The 19756-nt window shown below is 36.0% G+C and overlaps 1 protein-coding gene across 1 annotated transcript in view; it reads left to right on the top strand.

The window, feature by feature from the left end:
• Nucleotides 1-19756, top strand: part of LOC136826788 (transmembrane protein 114) — a 112488-nt gene that overhangs the window by 52667 nt on the left and 40065 nt on the right. The gene's annotated exons all lie outside the window — the stretch shown is intronic.

Here is a 19756-nt window from a genome sequence, read left to right as displayed (position 1 = left end):
TGAGTAAGATTTGTCATTCCCCTAAATGACTGCAGGAGATTATGGGACTGGCTTCAGTTAAAATCGGTCAGTACTGTACGTGGTTCTCTGAATGATTTCATGAGTGGAGACCTTAGAGACTGACGAAGTATGCAGCTTAGTGAACGTAGTACAGAATTCATTGGGCATACCACCTGCTTTTTCTATCATTTACAGAGAGAGAGAGAGAGAGAGAGAGAGAGAGAGAGAGAGAGAGAGAGAGAGAGAGAGAGAGAGAAAGAGTTGTCTTGGAATTTCAAACATATGACTTCATTGTACTTGTTCTTCAGCACTCTAGTCTTGACCTCATTAAGGGTATATCTTATCCACACCCTTTATTAAACCTATGTTTTCTCACTGTTCCTCGCATCTGTTTTTATTTTCATCAGACTGAATTCTAATAAAAGAAAGATTGTATATGGTCTTGAATGCGGTATTCTAAATATATGACAAAGTTTTTCCTCTTTATAGAAGATTTTGTAATGATTAAGATGAGATTAAGGAAGCCTTGGCAGCCTGGTTAGTAGCAACCAGAAAATACTAGAAACTGCTAGATCAGCTTTCTCATGGAGGTACAGTAGCAGCATGCCAAGAAAATAGCAAACAGCTCTTACTCGGTGGAGGATAGTACGCACCGGTTTTACGCTTGAAATTTGGTGAGGAAGAAATCGTAGGCCTCCTGCAGTGGTTGCTTCGACCTCTTGACTCTGACACATTCCCTGGTGTTGAATGTCCCACTTTGGAAACTTGAGAGGTCGCTACATCTCTGCGTGGCTAGAAGAGGAAATTAACTTTTTCCCTCTTCTAGTTACCTAAGGAGGAAATGGTTCTTCCTACTGTTGTATCTTGAGTCTTCTGAAGAAGTTTGCCATCCTGATGAAATACAATTACTTTTTAATCATTCTTTTTATCATCTGACCATCTTTCTGGAAGCAGTTTTGTTGTTTTTAATAAAATTTTTACGTGTAGTATGGGGGGCAATTGTCATCTCGTGTGATCGAGCTGTCTAAAGTGATGTTTTGATTGATTCAATCAATTTTGACATCAATAAGTGCAAAAATAGTTGTTGGAATTTTTTCGACAACTTTTAACCAAATTCGGCGCCAATTACAAATTTGGTCCCAGAGCCCCATGTTCCAAAATTTTGATGTAACCAAATATGGTCATGTTATATATTTTGGAAAGCTCTTAATAGCTGATCCATTTTCATATAGAAACAATGGGTCAGAAATGAGCAGTTTTCAAATTAAGAGCAATTTTATTTATCTAAGATATTACCCGATAGGAAATATGCTCTGGATACAATGATTCTGCAAGGAAACTTAGCTTGATATTTTGTTGTTATTGAATCTATACCACAAAATTTAACATTTAACCATTTAGTACCAACCTTTAAAATGAACTGAATTGAATTGAATATAGAATTTAGGCCAAAGGCCTATGAGGCCATTCAGCGCTGAGAGGAAAATTGACAGTAAAAGGTCTGAAAGACGTAACAGGAGGAAAACTTAGCAGTTGCACTATGAATCAACTGTTAGGAGAGGGTGAGAACTAAGATGGAAAAAAAGAGAATATGAAAGGAGATACATTAAAAGGAACGAAAGGGGTTGCCGCTAGGGGGCCGAAGGTAGGCTGCAAAGAACCTTAAGTAGTGCCTACAGTGCACCGCATGAGGTGCATTGACGGCACTACCCCCCTACCGGGAACTTTTAAAATTACTAAATTACTGAAATTGCTTACAAAAGGGCCTATTACTTTTTTGAATAATCAATAATTACCTTGCGCAGACAAACTTCGAGGTATAAAGGTCCAAAAAAATTAGCCTTTTCAAATCTAAGGGATTAGATAAGTTTCCTCTTAGCTTTGAGCATATGTTATAGCCCGAAAAAACAACTGTCTCTATGGAAAGTGTTGTATAGGTTATGCAAAGATATACACCAAATGATATGAGTACGATAGTAATCATCAGCATCACTTAAAATGGTCTCTTTGTCTATATATTGACCCTGTTCCTCATTTTCACACCCTTCACATTTACAACCACCAGTACAAAACAAGTTTCTGATGAGATGGTGAGATGGACCATCCATGTTGAGTAGGTTCTGGTAAGCAACGTGTAGGCTCAAGAGCTTGTTTCAAGATATAGATGACATAATGACGGCGTAATATTCTCTGAAATGTGCTCCTTTTGTTGGTGGTAGTTCTTCAGCACTCCTCTGGTATTTGCTGAAGAGGGAGTATCGAAGGAGAGGAATGTCAGTAACTGCATCGGGTTGCCACTTGCAATACAACTGAAGAATGAATTTGTCAACCACGTCACAATTCTGAGTAATGAAATCTTTCTCAAGGCATGAACCAGTCAGGATGAAGGGTTGCAAATCTTCAACAGTATAATCTGAGAATAGGCGATAGCATGGCTTTTTAGATTTGCCAAGAAACGGCCTACCTGACCACAACCAATGAAAACGTGAAAACCAATGATAGCTTCTGCATGATCAACCCCAAGTGCCGCATGTACTTTATGAATGCTGATATTGAGAATGTTTGCACCAGTGCCTGTTCTACAGCAGAAACACGCCGATATCAGGTGACAGAATGACAAGTTCTGTGAAAGGATCTATGTCAGTAACATGTTTTGCCTGCACCAAGGTAAGAGTATCAGTTTCTCCTTGGTTGTAGGTACGCAAATGATCAGGATACTCTGGTATATTGGAGACATATTTTGTATCATACACAACAACATATCTCTTGTTGTGGTCAACTAAAGCTTTGGTAAAGAAATCAACCAAATAAGCAGTCAAATCTGCTTTTTTTGATGATGAGCCAAGAGGGGTTTTATTTTAACCCCACCAGTGGTGATGAATCTTTCAGAGCATAACGAACAGATTTCCCATTGATACGTTTCTCTCTGGTGCGCTCTTTTAATTATCCGTCTTTGTACCGATCAAATACTATTCAGACCTCGCCAAAGGCAAAGTTTACAACAAGTACTTTGCTTTTGAAGACTGATTCAAGGTCTGCACATGTCTTAACGTCACTGCTACTGATGATTTTACTCAAGACAGCCATGCCATCAATGATTATGACTCGTTTTATAGAGTGAGTTTGTGTCAAGTTTGTCCGTACCTCAGTCCCTTGAGCTCTCTCTTCAGTAAGATGTATCAGCTTGTTTTTGTGTGCGTTGGAATAAGGCTTACCAGCATTGCTGAATAGTGAGCGTGGAATGAATTAGAATTCATACTCTCCAGTCAATTTTGCCAAGTCCAGTTCTGGTCTTTTCTGTGAGATGACTAGAATCCTTTGCATCAATGATCTATCCTCTTTTAAGACTAAAACAGTCCAATTTAATTTGGTCTTGCACGTTTGAGCACATGAGTCAAAGGTGAGCAGTTTCCTCTTTTTCATTCCATCCTAAATATTCTTGCCTCCAAATATTCGCTCTTCCATGAATTGGTTGTGCATGTCATAGCCAATCGGCATTTGACTCAAAATGTCTTCTTTAGCTCTTTCTCCCAAGACTGTTTTGGTCGTTATGTTGTAAACCACCTCTGATTCACAAAAAGATACATCATTACCTTCTCGTTTATCAATCGGTTTAGAAGCATTGTTGAAGATTCGCATGTTCATTGTACCGGTCAGTTGGTAATGCAAGGCACAATGTCGAGACTTTGTTATGTCATTCATCTCTAAAAAATCTTGTCATATCCTGTTCAACTCTTGATGTGGGAGTGCAGATATTTTCTCATTTTCATATCTAGCTTGACTATCTACTAAAAACAAAGAATATAACTTACTGTGAAATCGCTCTGTCTACACAAGGAAAGAAGAATATCGTTTTACAACCCTATTTTCAGCCATTTTTTCAACTATAAATTCAAGAAAAAAAATTGTTAATAACACAAGAACCATGAAAAATTTAGCCATAGTTCTTTTGTAAAAAATTATCAGCTCATTATAAGCTTTCAAACGATATGTAAGATAACCATATTAAATGAAGTTTGATTTTCACGCTATGGGGACTGCGATCGAAAAAGTTAAGTATACCTTAGTTTAACCAGACCACTGAGCTGATCAACAGCTCTCCTAGGGCTGGCCCGAAGGATTAGACTTATTTTACGTGGCTAAGAACCAATTGGTTACCTAGCAACGGGACCTACAGCTTATTGTGGAATCCGAACCACATTATAGCGAGAAATGAATTTCTATCACCAGAAATAAATTCCTCTTATTCTTCATTGGCCGGTCGGAGATTCGAACTCGCGGCCAGCAGAGTGCTAGCTGAGAGACTGCGATCGAACTTTAGCAGCCTGCCAAATATGGAAGATGAGAGGCAAAAAAATGCCAACATCCACTTTTGAGCTTCTGACGGCCTCAATCAACAGATTCAACAACAAAATTGCTTTAGGCAGCTCGATCGCAAGACCCCTCATTTTGCGACATTTGTCCCCCTACTAGTGTCTGCTATATGTACGTACAGAGTTGTTGAGAAATTTTCATCAAGAACCTTACCAAATCGGGTTCTTCCCGGGCCATAATCGTTGTCTGTCCACCTTATGAAAGTTAAAAACGTTAACCTATTGGTATGGTTAAACTACACGTTAATAATAAAAATAACTAGGTACCATAGTTTGTTACCATAGATATCCTTCTGGAAGCTTTGTCCAATACCGTCCAATATATGGTCATTTAAGCAGAACTGATATCATGTATATAAGAACATCAGTAAATATACTGTAGTGCCCATATCAAAATCGAAATTTATCTGTAATTCGTAACTCTAGTAAAAGGGTAAGAAATAGCCAAGGTCTGTTTCATTCCTAATGTTTTCATTACAGCAGTCACGATTATACAAACAAGTAAAAAATGCGCCGAAGTTTCTTCGGCGCAACAAGTTTTCTGTACAGCATTATTATGCTGTTTGAAACTATCAGCCACGGCCCATGAAACTCTCAGCGGCGGCCAATGAAACTTTCAGCCACGGCCCAGTGGTGGCCTTTGTTGTTGGCGCCTATAGCGGTGCCAGACGCACGATCATGGCTAACTTTAACCTTAAATAAAAATTAAAATTACTGACGGTAGAGGGCTGCAATTTGGTATCTTTGATAATTGTTGGGTGGATGATCAACATGCCAATTTGCAGCCCTCTAGCTTCGGTAGTTTTCAAGATCTGAGGGCGGACAGGAAAAGTGCGGACGGACAGACAAATAGCCATCTCACTACATTTCTTTTACCGAAAACTAAAAATACGTGGACAGTGGCTAACCTTCTCGAGATATTACCTATGAATCCACAGTTGCTGAATTTAGAGAGTATCTGGTTGGCATGGATGGTTTTTTTTTTATATACTAGAAAAAACAGACATCCGCCCGTGCTAAGAATGTTTTTCTAGGAGGCTGACGTTCATCATACATTAGCGCAAGTCATGAACGAGGGAAATCATTGAGTTTATGAAAATATGAGGAAGTCATGTACAACATGTACAAGTCAGATATTGTGAGGAATTTTGGCAATGCTGCATCAATCACTAAAAACAACCCAAGCATTCAAGTATGCCAATTGGTTATTGAAATGTAATGGGTAAATTGCGTAGAGTATAATCCAAGCTTCTCTCTCTCTCTCTCTCTCTCTCTCTCTCTCTCTCTCTCTCTCTCTCTCTCTCTCTCTCTCTTCTTCTTCTTCTTCTTCTTCTTCTTCTTCTTCTTCTTCTTCTTCTTCTTCTTGTCATAATGAACTCGGTAACTGTTCATTTTTGCATGTTCCTGTAAAATTCTCTTCAATTTGCAATTAAAAAGAATGTATGCCAAATGAATTGCCCGGCGTATGGATGCAATCTAGTAATTAGTTTTTACTTCATGCTTATACCCAACCAGACAGAACACAGATCGACTGAATGTCAAAGATTCAGTATTTCAATCGCGTATCTGCGTTCTTTGTCATCAACATCGATCATACCTCGGCAATCCCCAGTTCCGCTAAGCCTTTCATTGATCTCGCTATTTCTTTCTCTTAAAATCTTAAACCTCTGACATGAATGGCTGAAAGCCTCGGTATATTCAGGGCAAATTGACAGAGACCATGAATTTCGTTTAGGGACCTAGAGTATGAATGTGAAGGGGATAGGTCTATACTTGTGTTGATATTTCTGGGCTTGACAGACAAATTTCACTGGCCGAGGAAGAGAGAGAGAGAGAGAGAGAGAGAGAGAGAGAGGATCTCCAAATAGCTTGTCATCATCTTGCTGATATTTAGCTCTCCCTTTAAGGTTTCAGATTTCAGATTCTGCGGTTGCACAGAGGTTAATCATTCTTTTCTCTTCACTTTTTATTCTTAACACGACAGGTATGTGCATGCAGGCAGAGTTGTAGGCATAGGCAGTGAGTAATTGCAACTAAAGAAAACAACATAGGAATCTTTAAATATACACAACACACGCACACACATACACGCATACCGTAGGAGACAAGCACGCGTCAGTGACAAGGGAACAGACAGCAACGAGAAACCAGCTGACGAACTCAACCAAGGAATAATATAGAGCAGCTTGTTGTTTCTCCTGAGAGACGCAAACAAGTTTTTAATTAAATGTTTTTTACGTGCAACCTTTGCAAATTAATGAGTTTCTCAATTTACTTAAAAAAGACTGCCTCGAATATCGATATTTCAGATATGTGATTATATTAAGGATGTGAGTCTGCATGCACGCCAACGTACGACAGCGCCCACTCGTACGTGCAGACACACACACACACACACACACACACATATATATATATATATATATATATATATATATATATATATATATATATATATATATTTATATATATATATATATATATATATATATATATATATATGAAGATACATATATATAAATTATCTGTACCATCCAAAAGGCTAGATATACTGAAGATGAGAAATTATCTGTACCATCCAAAAGGCAAGCACGAAGCATTTGTGACCAGGCCGCAGCAGAAAACTTTGTTCTCATGGTCGGATGTCAGTGCCAGGTATGTGCCTATCCACTGTCGGCTTCTATCATGCTTTCATTTGATTGTCAGTTAAACTTGCGCGCGCGCTCGCACACACTAACATACAGCTACACAAACACACACACACACACACACGCACAAGCACATAGGTTAGCACACGCATATACATACACAGAAACATATAAATATATGTATATATATATATATATGTGTGTGTGTGTGTGTATATAGATCTAATATATATATATATATATATATATATATATATATATATATATATATATATATATATATATATATATATGTGTGTGTGTGTGTGTGTGTGTGTGTGTGTGTTAATATATATATGTACACATATATATGTGTGTGTGTATGTATAGAGAGAGAGAGAGAGAGAGAGATGAACACTAAGAAAATGTAATATAAAAAACGGTGTTACAGATTATATGCAAAATTTGTGCCAACTTGGTGGTATAGACTGAATATTACACTCTCTTATCAAATACAAATTATGGGTTTCATGGTAATTTGTTCAGGAGCATTCTTTGAGAATCTATATTTTATATAAATTTATTTTGTACCCAAGGTATGGTAAATTCGATATTAAATGGTATTCAAGGAACAATATTAGTGAATACAAAAAGTCACGTGTGTGTAAGTGATAAACGTATATATATATATATATATATATATATATATATATACGTTTATATATATATATATATATATATATATATATATACAATGTATATATATGTATATATACAAATATACATGTATATAAATATATATATATATATATATAGATAGTATATATTTACAATGTGTATATGTATACATACAAATATATAGTATAGAGAGAGAGAGAGAGAGAGAGAGAGAATTTTTGTCAACAACTTTTTTTCAAGCTCCATTAGGTCAATGACTGAAAATGTGATGACAGGATTGTAAAGCAAACAACTATAGAGAAAGCACCTGGAGGAAAATAGTTTACAAAGGTTGTATAAGATGAGAGCAATTGATACAGTCCGGATAATCCGCCAAGGAAGGCGGGATAAAAATAAGTGTTAGCTAGAGAGAGAGAGAGAGAGAGAGAGAGAATCCAAACGACATAAGATAGTTTTGTTGTTTAAAGAAAGCAGGAGAAAGGGAAATACACAAATAAAAACATATCCTAAACGCAAATCTCTCAAAATAGCGCAGAGCGAAAGATATGACACATCGAGTTCATGCTAAAAATAACCAGGCATGGAAAGGGTCTTTGAGTGCCGTGCTTCACACGACTCACGAAGGTTTTCTTCGAATGTTTTGATATAGAAGAAAACAATACTGCAAACTTAAATCGTAAAGATACAAAAGATGGTTAGTTTTACAAAGACATCGAACACAACTCCAACAACTCTCATCTGAGGAAAAAGTGCCAGGCCTAGGAAAAAGAGCAAAGAACATTGAAGAAAACCGACTCATTAAACAATGGAAGAACGCATTACTCATTTCATCTCCAGAAATGTACACTTCGGTTAATTCGGTTTACTTTCAGTGATGACATATTTATTCCATCTTCTTAAGGTTGAAATGTAAAAAGCCACCGGTGGACAAACGACCGTAACTAGCGCCACCTAGTTATTTGTGAAACGACTACTGCTTAATAATTCAAGCACTGGTTCTACTTACAGAGCACGAAGGGAAATTACATCCTGCCTTATGATTCCAAAAGTACATTACTGTAATACCAAGAGGCTTCAATGACAAAAAACGACGAAAACGTCGTAAATGTATGGCGTTTGTATGCAATTTTGTAGTAAATTTTCAAATGCAATAGAGAATGTAATGAAAATACACACACACACACACACACACACACACACACACATATATATATATATATATATATATATATATATATATATATATATATATATATATATATATATATATATATATATATATATATATATATATATATATATATATTGTGTGTGTGTGTGCATAAAATATGCACAAACGTACTTATATCATTGTACGTGCCTTAGCAGCATTTTAACCTCGGTCTCGGGAAAACTGAGACTTCCCTACCCTAAATTTAGAGTTCATTATGAAGCGGATTTGGTCACAAAGGAGAGACAGACAAACAGACAGACAAAGACAGAGAGTTTATAAAACACGATTCCGGTTAAAGCAAGAAAATATTTCCAGTCATGTTCGATTTTCTCCGGCTGAAGCAGAATAGAAGAGGAACTTCTTATTTAGCCGATAGGACTAAGTTAGTTAGATTATGATCGTAGAGGAAGCCATGATTCTCCAAAGGAAAACGTTCCTCTCAAATCTAGGTCCGAAGTTTCTGAGAGTAAACGGAACCAAGTATTAGACGTTTTGAAAGTCTTTTCTTTTCCTGGAGCTTTTCATTGTCATTCCTGTGTTAAAATGAAAATTGAAGTAGGCAATGGAACTTACAACATTCTCGAAGTCAATAAATCTTAAATGGAAAATTTACAAGGTAAAAAAAACAGGAATTTTCTCTCTGCGTCGACGGTTCACCAGGTATTCTACCCTATCTTGTTCACGCCTACTCATTCTCTCTCAGGAACTTTGGGGAATCTTATGGCACACTGCACTGGAAACGTCCGAAGGCTCGTTGTCTAAACGTGTGTACACGTCAACACAGAACCCATAAGCATTTTTGTTCTAGAAAGTTTGGCTTCCGCAGAAGTTTGGCAAAAGGACGTTGCAGGCAAAACCCCCTCTTGAGAGTCAAATTAAATTCATCTGTTTTTTCCGTTCACCTCATGAAAGAGGAAGTTGTCAATAAAAACATTTAGCAAATACGATTGAAAATTGCTTTGTATAAAGTTATATTTGATTTTTTGTGACTCTAGAACAACAACAACCAAAATAATGCCCGCAAAAGCTAATTGTTTAAATCTATTACATTAGTGGAGAACTATATTTCTTGTGCAAGGACGTTATTAGAGAGAACTGTTACGAGTTAGATTTTGTTTATCTAACTCTGTGACCTCAGTGTGAATCAAGTAATAAAGAAAGTATAGGGAAACTATCGAATGGGTACTATTTTTTCGTAAAGATCTGCTAAGAACTCGGTTTATCCATCACAGTTTTTAAAGGCTCCGTGAAATCGGATCCGCTTTTGGATGAAAAATGAAGTTTGGGGAGGTGGCAGGAAAATTCCCCTAATTATTTTCAGTGATTAAATCTAGATCTAGAACAGAATGATCTAAACTTAATTTCAAAAAGTAAATCATCCTTCTTGGTCTTTCGCGTAGTATTCTGGGTAGAATACGACTCCAGTGAGTAGGGAGGGAGTGTTTAGCCAGATGCAGCTGGCTTTCTTACAAAGATCTCGCTTGTATCTTGATAGTGTTGTTGTTGTTGTTCAATTTTTTTGGCATTGTTTCATCCCACAGCACCGTGACATCAGTAATCCGCGAATAAGAGTTAGTCGATGTACATACTTTTTTCATGAACAAAATATATGTATGTATATATATATTTATTAATATATATGTATGTATGTATATATATATTTATATATATATATATATATATATATATATATATATATATATATATATATATATATATATATATATATATATATATATATATATATATATATATATATATATATATAGGGTGCATAAGTAACGCCCTTTCTTAAAGTGGAACAAAATTAAAACCTTTTTGATTATCCTTTATTTTTTCGAACATGAATGTATTGCCACAGGTTAATAGATTAATATAATATATTAACAAATTTAATATAATGCTTATTCGGTTTAATAATGTTCAATACAAATAATATTTCGGCTTTGCACCCTTGGGATGTTAAATTCAGCTGATAACAATCTTACAGTTTCAGCACCATTTTTATTGTTTTGACAGTACAATTGAATTGCTTTTACTCTCTGTTCCTTTGTTAATCTCATGGTTGTAAAAAATTTCTGAAAAAATGAAGATTTAGCAAATTAATTAAAGAAAATATACATTATAACACATAAAATTAAAAAGGGCGTTACTTATGCCGCATTATTAAACCGAATAAGCATTATATTAATTTTGTTAATATATATTAATCTATTAACCTGTGGCAATACGTTCATGTTCGAAAAAATAAAGGATAATCAATAAGGCTTTAATTTTGTTCCACTTAAACAAAGGGCGTTACTTATGTCGCACCCTATATATATATATATATATATATATATATATATATATATATATATATATATATATATATATATATATATATATATATATATATATATATATATATATATATATATATATATATATATATATATATATATATATATATATATATATATATATATATATATATATATATATAGTGTGTGTGTGTGTGTAGATAGATAGATGGATAGATAAAGTCCATATTGTCTCTTACTATAGCCAAAGATAATGAATGACAGGAAAGAAAGTGTCAAGAATAATAATTCACATTCTTATCATCGTTTTGCAAAGGATATTAGCTGGTGGCACTTGAATATCCCTTTGTTTTAATCTCAAATAAAGTTTATTATTTTCTATCTCCTATTTGTTGAAATTTGCGAACAATCTTCGTTATTTATTACAGGGTAGAATTAACAAGAAAACAAGTAAAAAATGCGCAATCAAGTTTTCTGTACAGCGTATAATCAAAGCCACCGAAAATAAATCTATCTTTCGGTGGTCTCGGTATAATGATGTATGAGCCGCGGCCCATGGAACTTTAACCACGGCCCGGTGATGGCATGTCCTATATCGTTGCCAGACGCACGCTTATGGCTAACTTTAACCTTAAGTAAAAAAAAAACTACTGAGGCTAGAGGTCTGCAATCTGATACGTTTGATGATTGGAGGGTGGATGATCAACATCCAATTTGCAGCCCTCTAGCCTCAGTAGTTTTTAAGATCTGGGACGGAGAGAAAAATTGCGGACGAACAGACAAAGCCATCTCAATAGTTTTCGTTTACAGAAAACTAAAATGATGTTGTAAAGAAACATAAGATTTAAAGATAATAACAAAACGAAAGGAACTGAATGCTTTGGCTGAAAGAGCAAGCTCTCCTCATCTGTTTCAGTGCCAACATATTTTCAGGCGCAAGAAGAGTTGCGCGAGAGAGCGCAAAGCAAGAAGGGCCGCGATGTAAGGCAGGGCAAAACTCCTTGCAAACGAAGCATAGAAGCGCGCCACACGGGAGTCATCCTTTAACATTTGGTGAGGAGCCACAAGAAACCCCATTAACATATTTCACCGAAGAATGCGGTCTCTGACGACATTAATCCGAACAGTGATTCACATTTAATTTCAGTATAATGGATGTGTTTCTTGTGGAAACATTGGTTCACGTGAAAACCACGAAACCCATTTTTGTATAATCATTGGTTTTTAAGGAGCCATTTTCACAGGTCTCAATTAAATTCAGTGAGATGAAAACCTAACCAGCCACAAGGGATCATGACGAAATGAACAGGTCTGATGTATAAAAATAAACATATTTTCAATGGGCAGCTGAAGAGGTGCGTTGAAGGGGTCAAGGTGAATAAGAAGGAAAGCCACAAGTGGGAAGGAAAACTCGCTAACTAGCTGGACCCACTCCAATCACCTGATGACCAAGAGGCTCCAAGACTCTAAATAGAAGTCTTTGAGCGGAAGCTGCACAGGAGAAGTCAGCCTCCTTTCCCCAAGCCAAGGTTTTGTAGGTTTATATATAAAAAAACACTTTTCGTAATAACGGCAGACGTTCAAAGTTGTTTAAAACGGTACTCTGATAAAGAGAGAATAAATAGGTTATTTAAATTTCGTGATTCGAATCATCCACTTCGGTCCCCTGAATTGACATTTAATTCAAAATCCGTGGCATTTCACTTTTATAAATTTCCATCATGCCTCAGCTCTTAAGAAACAAGGACACACGACAGGGTAACACCATCATTATTTTCATGGGTTGTGCAGCATGATATCTTTGAACCGCAGGCATTTGAGACAACACGTAGACACAGGCATGGTGAGTATACTGGATCTAAATTGCTATTCGCGTCCTCTAGAAACGCTTTCCAACTGTCAGGATCGAGCAATAGCATCGAGTACCAGGTATCATTAAAAGTTACAGTCGGTAGTTGTGAAAACTTTTAATGATACGAATCCTTGAGAATTTCTCTCCGGAAACTCTCTGGAAATATAAAACTTTCATTCGTGTCCAGTTTCGAAGTCACGTATTGACTGAGGCAATAGCAACAATCTAAGAAAAAATGAAGTTTTCACGACAAAAACTCCATCAGTCTCAAGATTTTTTTTTAATATCAGAATATATGTTGTACGTAAGAATGTTTACTGAAATACACTAAAGAAAATGTAGCATGATTAAATAAAATTCGATGAAGGGTTTTTCCTTCATTCCACTTCCTTTCTCATCTCTCTCTCTCCCTCTCTCCTCACCGTCGGTTGCGATTCCCCGCAGCCCACTGACCACCAGTTATATATTTCACTGAGAAGATCAATAAAAGCGCAAAGAGGTTTTTTCAGGAAACAGACGAAGATCGGCTAATCCTCGTTACGAATAAAACCTACGATTTCTTGTTAATAAGGCATGTGTGGTACCGCTTCACCACGAGAGAGAGAGAGAGAGAGAGAGAGAAGCTCGTCACACACGCACTTCAGACAGAGACAGGGAAGAACCTCCTTGTTTTGTCATTCTCCTTCCGCTCTCTTTGTCTTGGCCAAGTACCACGAGGAGGACATTCAAGTGTGCTTAAGATGTCGTAATTAAAAAGTACGACGCGCCAATATTTCCGCAGAATCTTTTTCTTTTCAAGAAATAGCGTAACAGAAATTTTCATATATTAGACGTGAAAATGATAGAGAATAATATGAGGCATCCTTTATATGTCAATTTCAGTGAATATTGCCAAACTTAGGAAACGGTGACACGCGTGCTACAGGCACTGGTAAGGATCTCTCTTTTCATATTCAGATTTCACAAACACAGATCGGTTAACCATGTTGTCTAGCTCATCTATTATTGATGCGACGATAACTTAGTCGATGCTAATGAAAGAATTTAAAAGATATGTTTCCTTCATCCTAGGTCCTCTGTATGTATATGTGTATGTATGTATGTATGTGTGTGTGTGTGTGTGTGTTGGCTTCACGTTTCTCTGGTTATTCTCGTATTTGCATCTGTGCCCAATACAGCTGACAAGGAAGTCCTCTATAAGAGGATAAAACTTCGGTGAGTATTTGAGAAACACGCAAGAAGAAGAGTGGTAAGGAAAGAGGTAGGCCAGGAATAGAAACCCCTCCCAGGTCAAGAGAAACGAAATATAAAAAGAGGCGAATCCCAAGGTCAAACGTCCGTTTACTAACGAGAGGTTCGCAGTCCATTCTTTCATCAAAACTCTTGCTTTGTATTGCTAAGGAAATGGTTCTTGGAAGTGTCTGTTCTACGTGTATAATCATCTTCCCACCCGCTGGATATCGACATATCAGCTCTGACAGCATTTGTCAAGTTGTTAAGGTCTTGCGTAGGGGGAAAAAATCAATGGGCAAAACGTATTGTGGCCATTTTCCTAATGGACAGCTTCCCTCTATGAATGATGACTCAAGGACTACAATTCGTTTACACGTTTATAATGTGAAGTCATTGAGGCTGACAGGGAAGAAGCTTTTCGTAATCTATTATTCTATACTTGTTTACAGGGTGTATGCTGTACCTAATATATATATATATATATATATATATATATATATATATATATATATATATATATATATATATATGTGTGTGTGTGTGTGTGTGTGTGTGTGTATATATATATATATATATATATATATATATATATATATATATATATATATATATATATATATATATATATATATATATATATATATATATAGGTGCGTGTGTGTTGTAAAATCATTAGCGTTAACATGTGATAAGCTTCACAAGTATATCAAGCCCGAAGGGTAAAATGTGTCGTTCTAAAATAAATTAATATGACCGTAGTGCTTACATATAATGGCAGAGGGAAAATAGCCCTAGAAGTAGCAGTGATATACAATACAATATCTAATGTACTAATGTAATCTATTTTATTTGGACAGACATAAAAACATATAATAAGTAACAAATAGTAAAGACTACTCTCAAAAGGCGTAACAAACAACGCCTTGCCACCACTTTAACCCAAGCCGTAGAATTAACTTGGCAAAGACCGACGCACTACTCCATGTTAATTACTTTAGCAAGAAAAACATCTTAACTACCTGACAGCAGGAGAAAAATTGAACATAAGCCCAAGGCCGTTTTCCACTGACCTGCATCATTTCCTTTATGAAAAACCGATTCATTTGAGGTCATCAAGAAGCTGGCCTCATGAGCACCGCATGTCTGGCCCTTATAAATTCGAAGTAATAGAGTTTTAATTTCTCCGAGTCTGAAAATGTCAATAAGACGAAAGCGATAGCGCTCATCGATTTGCCTATTTTTTCTTTTCTTGCTTTTATCTATTCATACATACATACAGTACATACATACACACACACATACACACACACACACACACACACACACATATATATATATATATATATATATATATATATATATATATATATATATACACACACATATATATATATATATATATATATATATATATACATATATATATATTCCTCTCTTGCACTTTTCATTTGTAGACTTCCATAGCTTTTTCCTTTACTTTTGTTTACATTTGTGCAAACGTATGAAAGGAAGGAGATTGTCAGGGGAAAGGGGATATTATAATTTATCTTTACAAACAAGGCTGATCAACAGTGAACACACAATGATGATCAATAGCTAGAGAACTGACCTCGACATCTGGTATAGCTTTTCAAGCATCGTCTCTCTTTAAACTTTTTCTTACAAGCATCAAACAGTACATAAAGGCAAAACAATAAAGTGATTGGAAAACGAGATACTGAAAGTTTCGGAGACATCTGGAGCTTTATGTATCCCCCAATTCCGAATTTACTGTAGCTTAGGAATAATTTGTACCAAAAGGGAATTACAGGTGATAAGTGCATGTGCCCCAACTAGAATTCGGAACTATCCCTTTCAAACTTTGATACAGAAGAGACACAAGGCTTTTTCAACAAGTCATCAGGAAAGATATTATTTCTGTCGGCTCTGCTGTAAACATTCTCTTCGAATTCACGTTCTGTATTGAATAGTCGAAATCAATTAATCTCCACCACGAGAGCTAAGAGCTAAGTTTGCAACAGTCGAATTCCCTTTACTTTAGGAATAACCTACAAAGGGAAAAAAGCCACTTGTGAATTAGCGGCAAAAATTACGTTTATATATGTATATATATATATATATATATATATATATATATATATATATATATATATATATATATATATGTGTGTATATGTATAACATATATATATATATATATATATATATATATATATATATATATATATATATATATATATATATATATATATATATATATATATATATGTGTGTGTGTGTGTGTGTGTATATATACATAAACACAAATTTGCCACTAAGTCACACGTGACTTTCTTCCCTTTGTAGGTTATTCCTAATGTAAAGGGAATTCGATTTTGCAAACTTTGCTCTAAGCTCTCGTAGTGGAGATTAGTTGATTTCGACTCTTAAATACAGAACGTGAATTCGAAGAGAATATTTACGGCAGAGTCGAAAGAAATAATATCTTTCTTGATGACTTGCTGGAAAAGGCCGGTGTCTCTTCTGTATCAAAGCTCAAAAGGCATAGTTTTGAATCCTAGCTGGGGCACATGCACTTACAGTACCCATCTATAATAATAAAATCCGAGTGGATCTTTCTTGTTTGTCCGCCCCGGGTTTGGACGGGGTAGGTAGGGGATCGGGAGGGTAGGGGAGACATGACACATCCACCCTCCTCCTGCAAGCTTGTTTGTCTGCTCCGGGTGGGGGCGGGACAGGTAGGGGATCGGGAGGTTAAAGGAAACATGGCATCCACCCTCCTCCTGCAAACCTGTTTGTCCGTCCCGGGTAGGGGTGAGGTCGGTAGGGGATCGGGAGGGCAGGGAATACATGACAGGCGGCGCCGGGTTCCAGAGCAGTATAACGCGCGCATCAAGTTCGTCACATATAATTCCCTTTCGGTACAAATTATTCCTAAGCTATAGCAAATTCAGTATTGAGGGATATATGGTGCTGCAGATGTTTAAGAAACTTTTGGTATCTCATTTTCCATTCACCTTATTGTTTTGCCTTTATGTAGTGTTTGATGCTTGTATGAAAGGGTTTGAAGAGAGACGATGCTTGAAAGGCTATACCAGATGTCGAGGTCAGTTCTCTAGCTATTGATCATCATTGTGTGTTCATTGTTGATCAGCCTTGTTTGTAAAGATATAATATCCCCTTTCCCCTAACAATCTCTTTCCGTTCATCTGTTTGCACAAATGAAAACAAAAGTAAAGGAAAAAGCTATGAAAATCTACAAATGAAAAGTGCAAGAGGAAATATTTATCTTTTTTATAACTCTAAAGGAAATGTGGGAAAGATGGACTCAGATGGCCTGTAATTCTGAATCCACTTCCGCATTCCCTCAAATATATCAGATGTCCATTTTAGGAAGGCTGGGATATACTTCGCTTTTTATCGCTACAATGTCTCGATTTCGATCTCTTGGCCAACAAAATTGTAATTGGACCCTCTATTGAACGGTATTTTCCAAATATCACTTCATTGGAAATGTCTTCAGACAACTGCTAAATGAGCAGTGATTCATTTGAAGTTTCCTTTAAAAGAGAGCCAGATATCACCTCCGAGCCGTCTTTACTACAGAAAAGCACTGCATTTTCTATTTGCGACTGTTTTTATGCTGAATATTACTAAACCCAGTTGTTCTTATTATAAGGAGTTTTGGTAGTATTCGAAAAATTTCACTTCACTTTTAAAATATCTTTATATTGAATAACTAATAGATTTGAAAAATATAAGCACTTCTTTCGATATGCTGATTGCATGAAGATTTGTATCTTCCCAAACATACTGTGGTCCACATTGTCACGAAAATCAAATCTGCCTTAATGTTAGGTAATGGTCCTCCATCCATGGGTGATGATGGATAAATTCATGACTCACAAGTGCTTAGGACTGTGTATTATTCATTTTTGGTGACTTCGGGACAATCAGCGTCCTTATTTGAAATCTTTATGGAGAAATGTCAAAATAGTTCTGAGGATTTCAAGGATGAATTTGAATCATAGAGTCCTATATGTAAATTTTTCAATATTATTATTTTAGAGCCATCAGTTTAGTTTTGTTTTTGTTTTTCATGATGATTTTCAGTGTCAAAACTGAACTAAAAATAATTTTCTTGGTAGATTAATAGCCAGCCTAATGTGTATTCGGTCTGGCACCTCTTAGCTTTCCGGTTTCAAGAATACGCGATGACTGTAAAAATATTTGATTTAATTTTCACTTACAATATCTGTCTTACAAGTGTGTAGACGACTGAACACTCAAATAAAGATGCCGGGGCATGGAGTCTGTTTCCTTATGATAGAATTTACGTAGACGGTAGCAGTAATCTGTTGTTTACCGCGTGTGAAGAACTGATGTCAGTTTGAAGACATTTGTAATCCTGAAGTGTTTCTGCCATTTATTGTCAAGTTACAATGAAATATACATTTCATAAAAGCTATTCGTGTAAAAGAAATGAATGTTTCTCATTTAAAAAAAAAAAGCAGTAGTTCGTTTATTTTATTGATATCCTCAAAATGGAAGTCGGCAGTTTGCAAAACAGGAATAATGAAACCTAGATACATTCCATTTTGCATCTCCACAGACTTCATGCCAATATAGCCATGAGACCGGGGAACACCTAAGAAACGTAGCTATACCAGAACCCGATCTCGAGGATGTGCAAAGGTAAATGTTAGGGGAAGACAATAAATAAGAATTCTGACGTAAAGTAAGCACATTAATGGCTTCCTGGTAGTGTTCTAGTTAAAGGAACAAGCGCTGGCTCCGAGTACACAAACTTGGCTTTTGATGAGGCGCTATCTGACGAAAGCAGACACCTAATGCTGTTAATCCTACTCGAACTCAAACAAAAGAAGAAGTCGAGACACATGCCTGAAAAGCCAAACATTTATCTGAGGAACATTTTGAAATGCGTACTAGACATAAGTCTACTTGATGGCGCCTGCTTCTGCTAGCCATTATTTAATGGATCAGATAAAACTGTTCACAACGGACACAGCTGTCATTAAGTACACAACCAAAAGGTACTTTCATGAGTATTTGAACAAAATAATAAACTGATATCAAGACTGTCTTAATAACTGTACCAGTTTCAAAAGAGCACTCATGAAGTTGCCATTACGAATATACCAAAACAGACCAAATGACAGAAAAAAATGTAAATCGAAAGTGTCATTATCCCTTCATATTAGATAAACCAGCAACAGTGATTAAGGAAAATGGAAGTAATGCATTCACACACACACACACACACACACACACACAAATTTCCCCGAAAGATTCGTTTTACCACCAAAGACAAAGTGAAAGATCTTAGACCTTATTCATGAATGTGTAATGAGGAGTTAAATAAGCTTTCTGCATGAACAAAATCAGGATCAAGGACATTAGATGTATGACAGTAAAGTTTTAAGTGAGTCGACAGCTTTGCCAATCTTTTCAGAGTT

Source organism: Macrobrachium rosenbergii, chromosome 41 (genome assembly GCF_040412425.1).
Source record: "Macrobrachium rosenbergii isolate ZJJX-2024 chromosome 41, ASM4041242v1, whole genome shotgun sequence".
Lineage (NCBI taxonomy): Eukaryota > Metazoa > Arthropoda > Malacostraca > Decapoda > Palaemonidae > Macrobrachium > Macrobrachium rosenbergii.
Note: the sequence above shows the minus strand (reverse complement) of the source record. Positions and strands in the feature narration are given on the sequence as shown.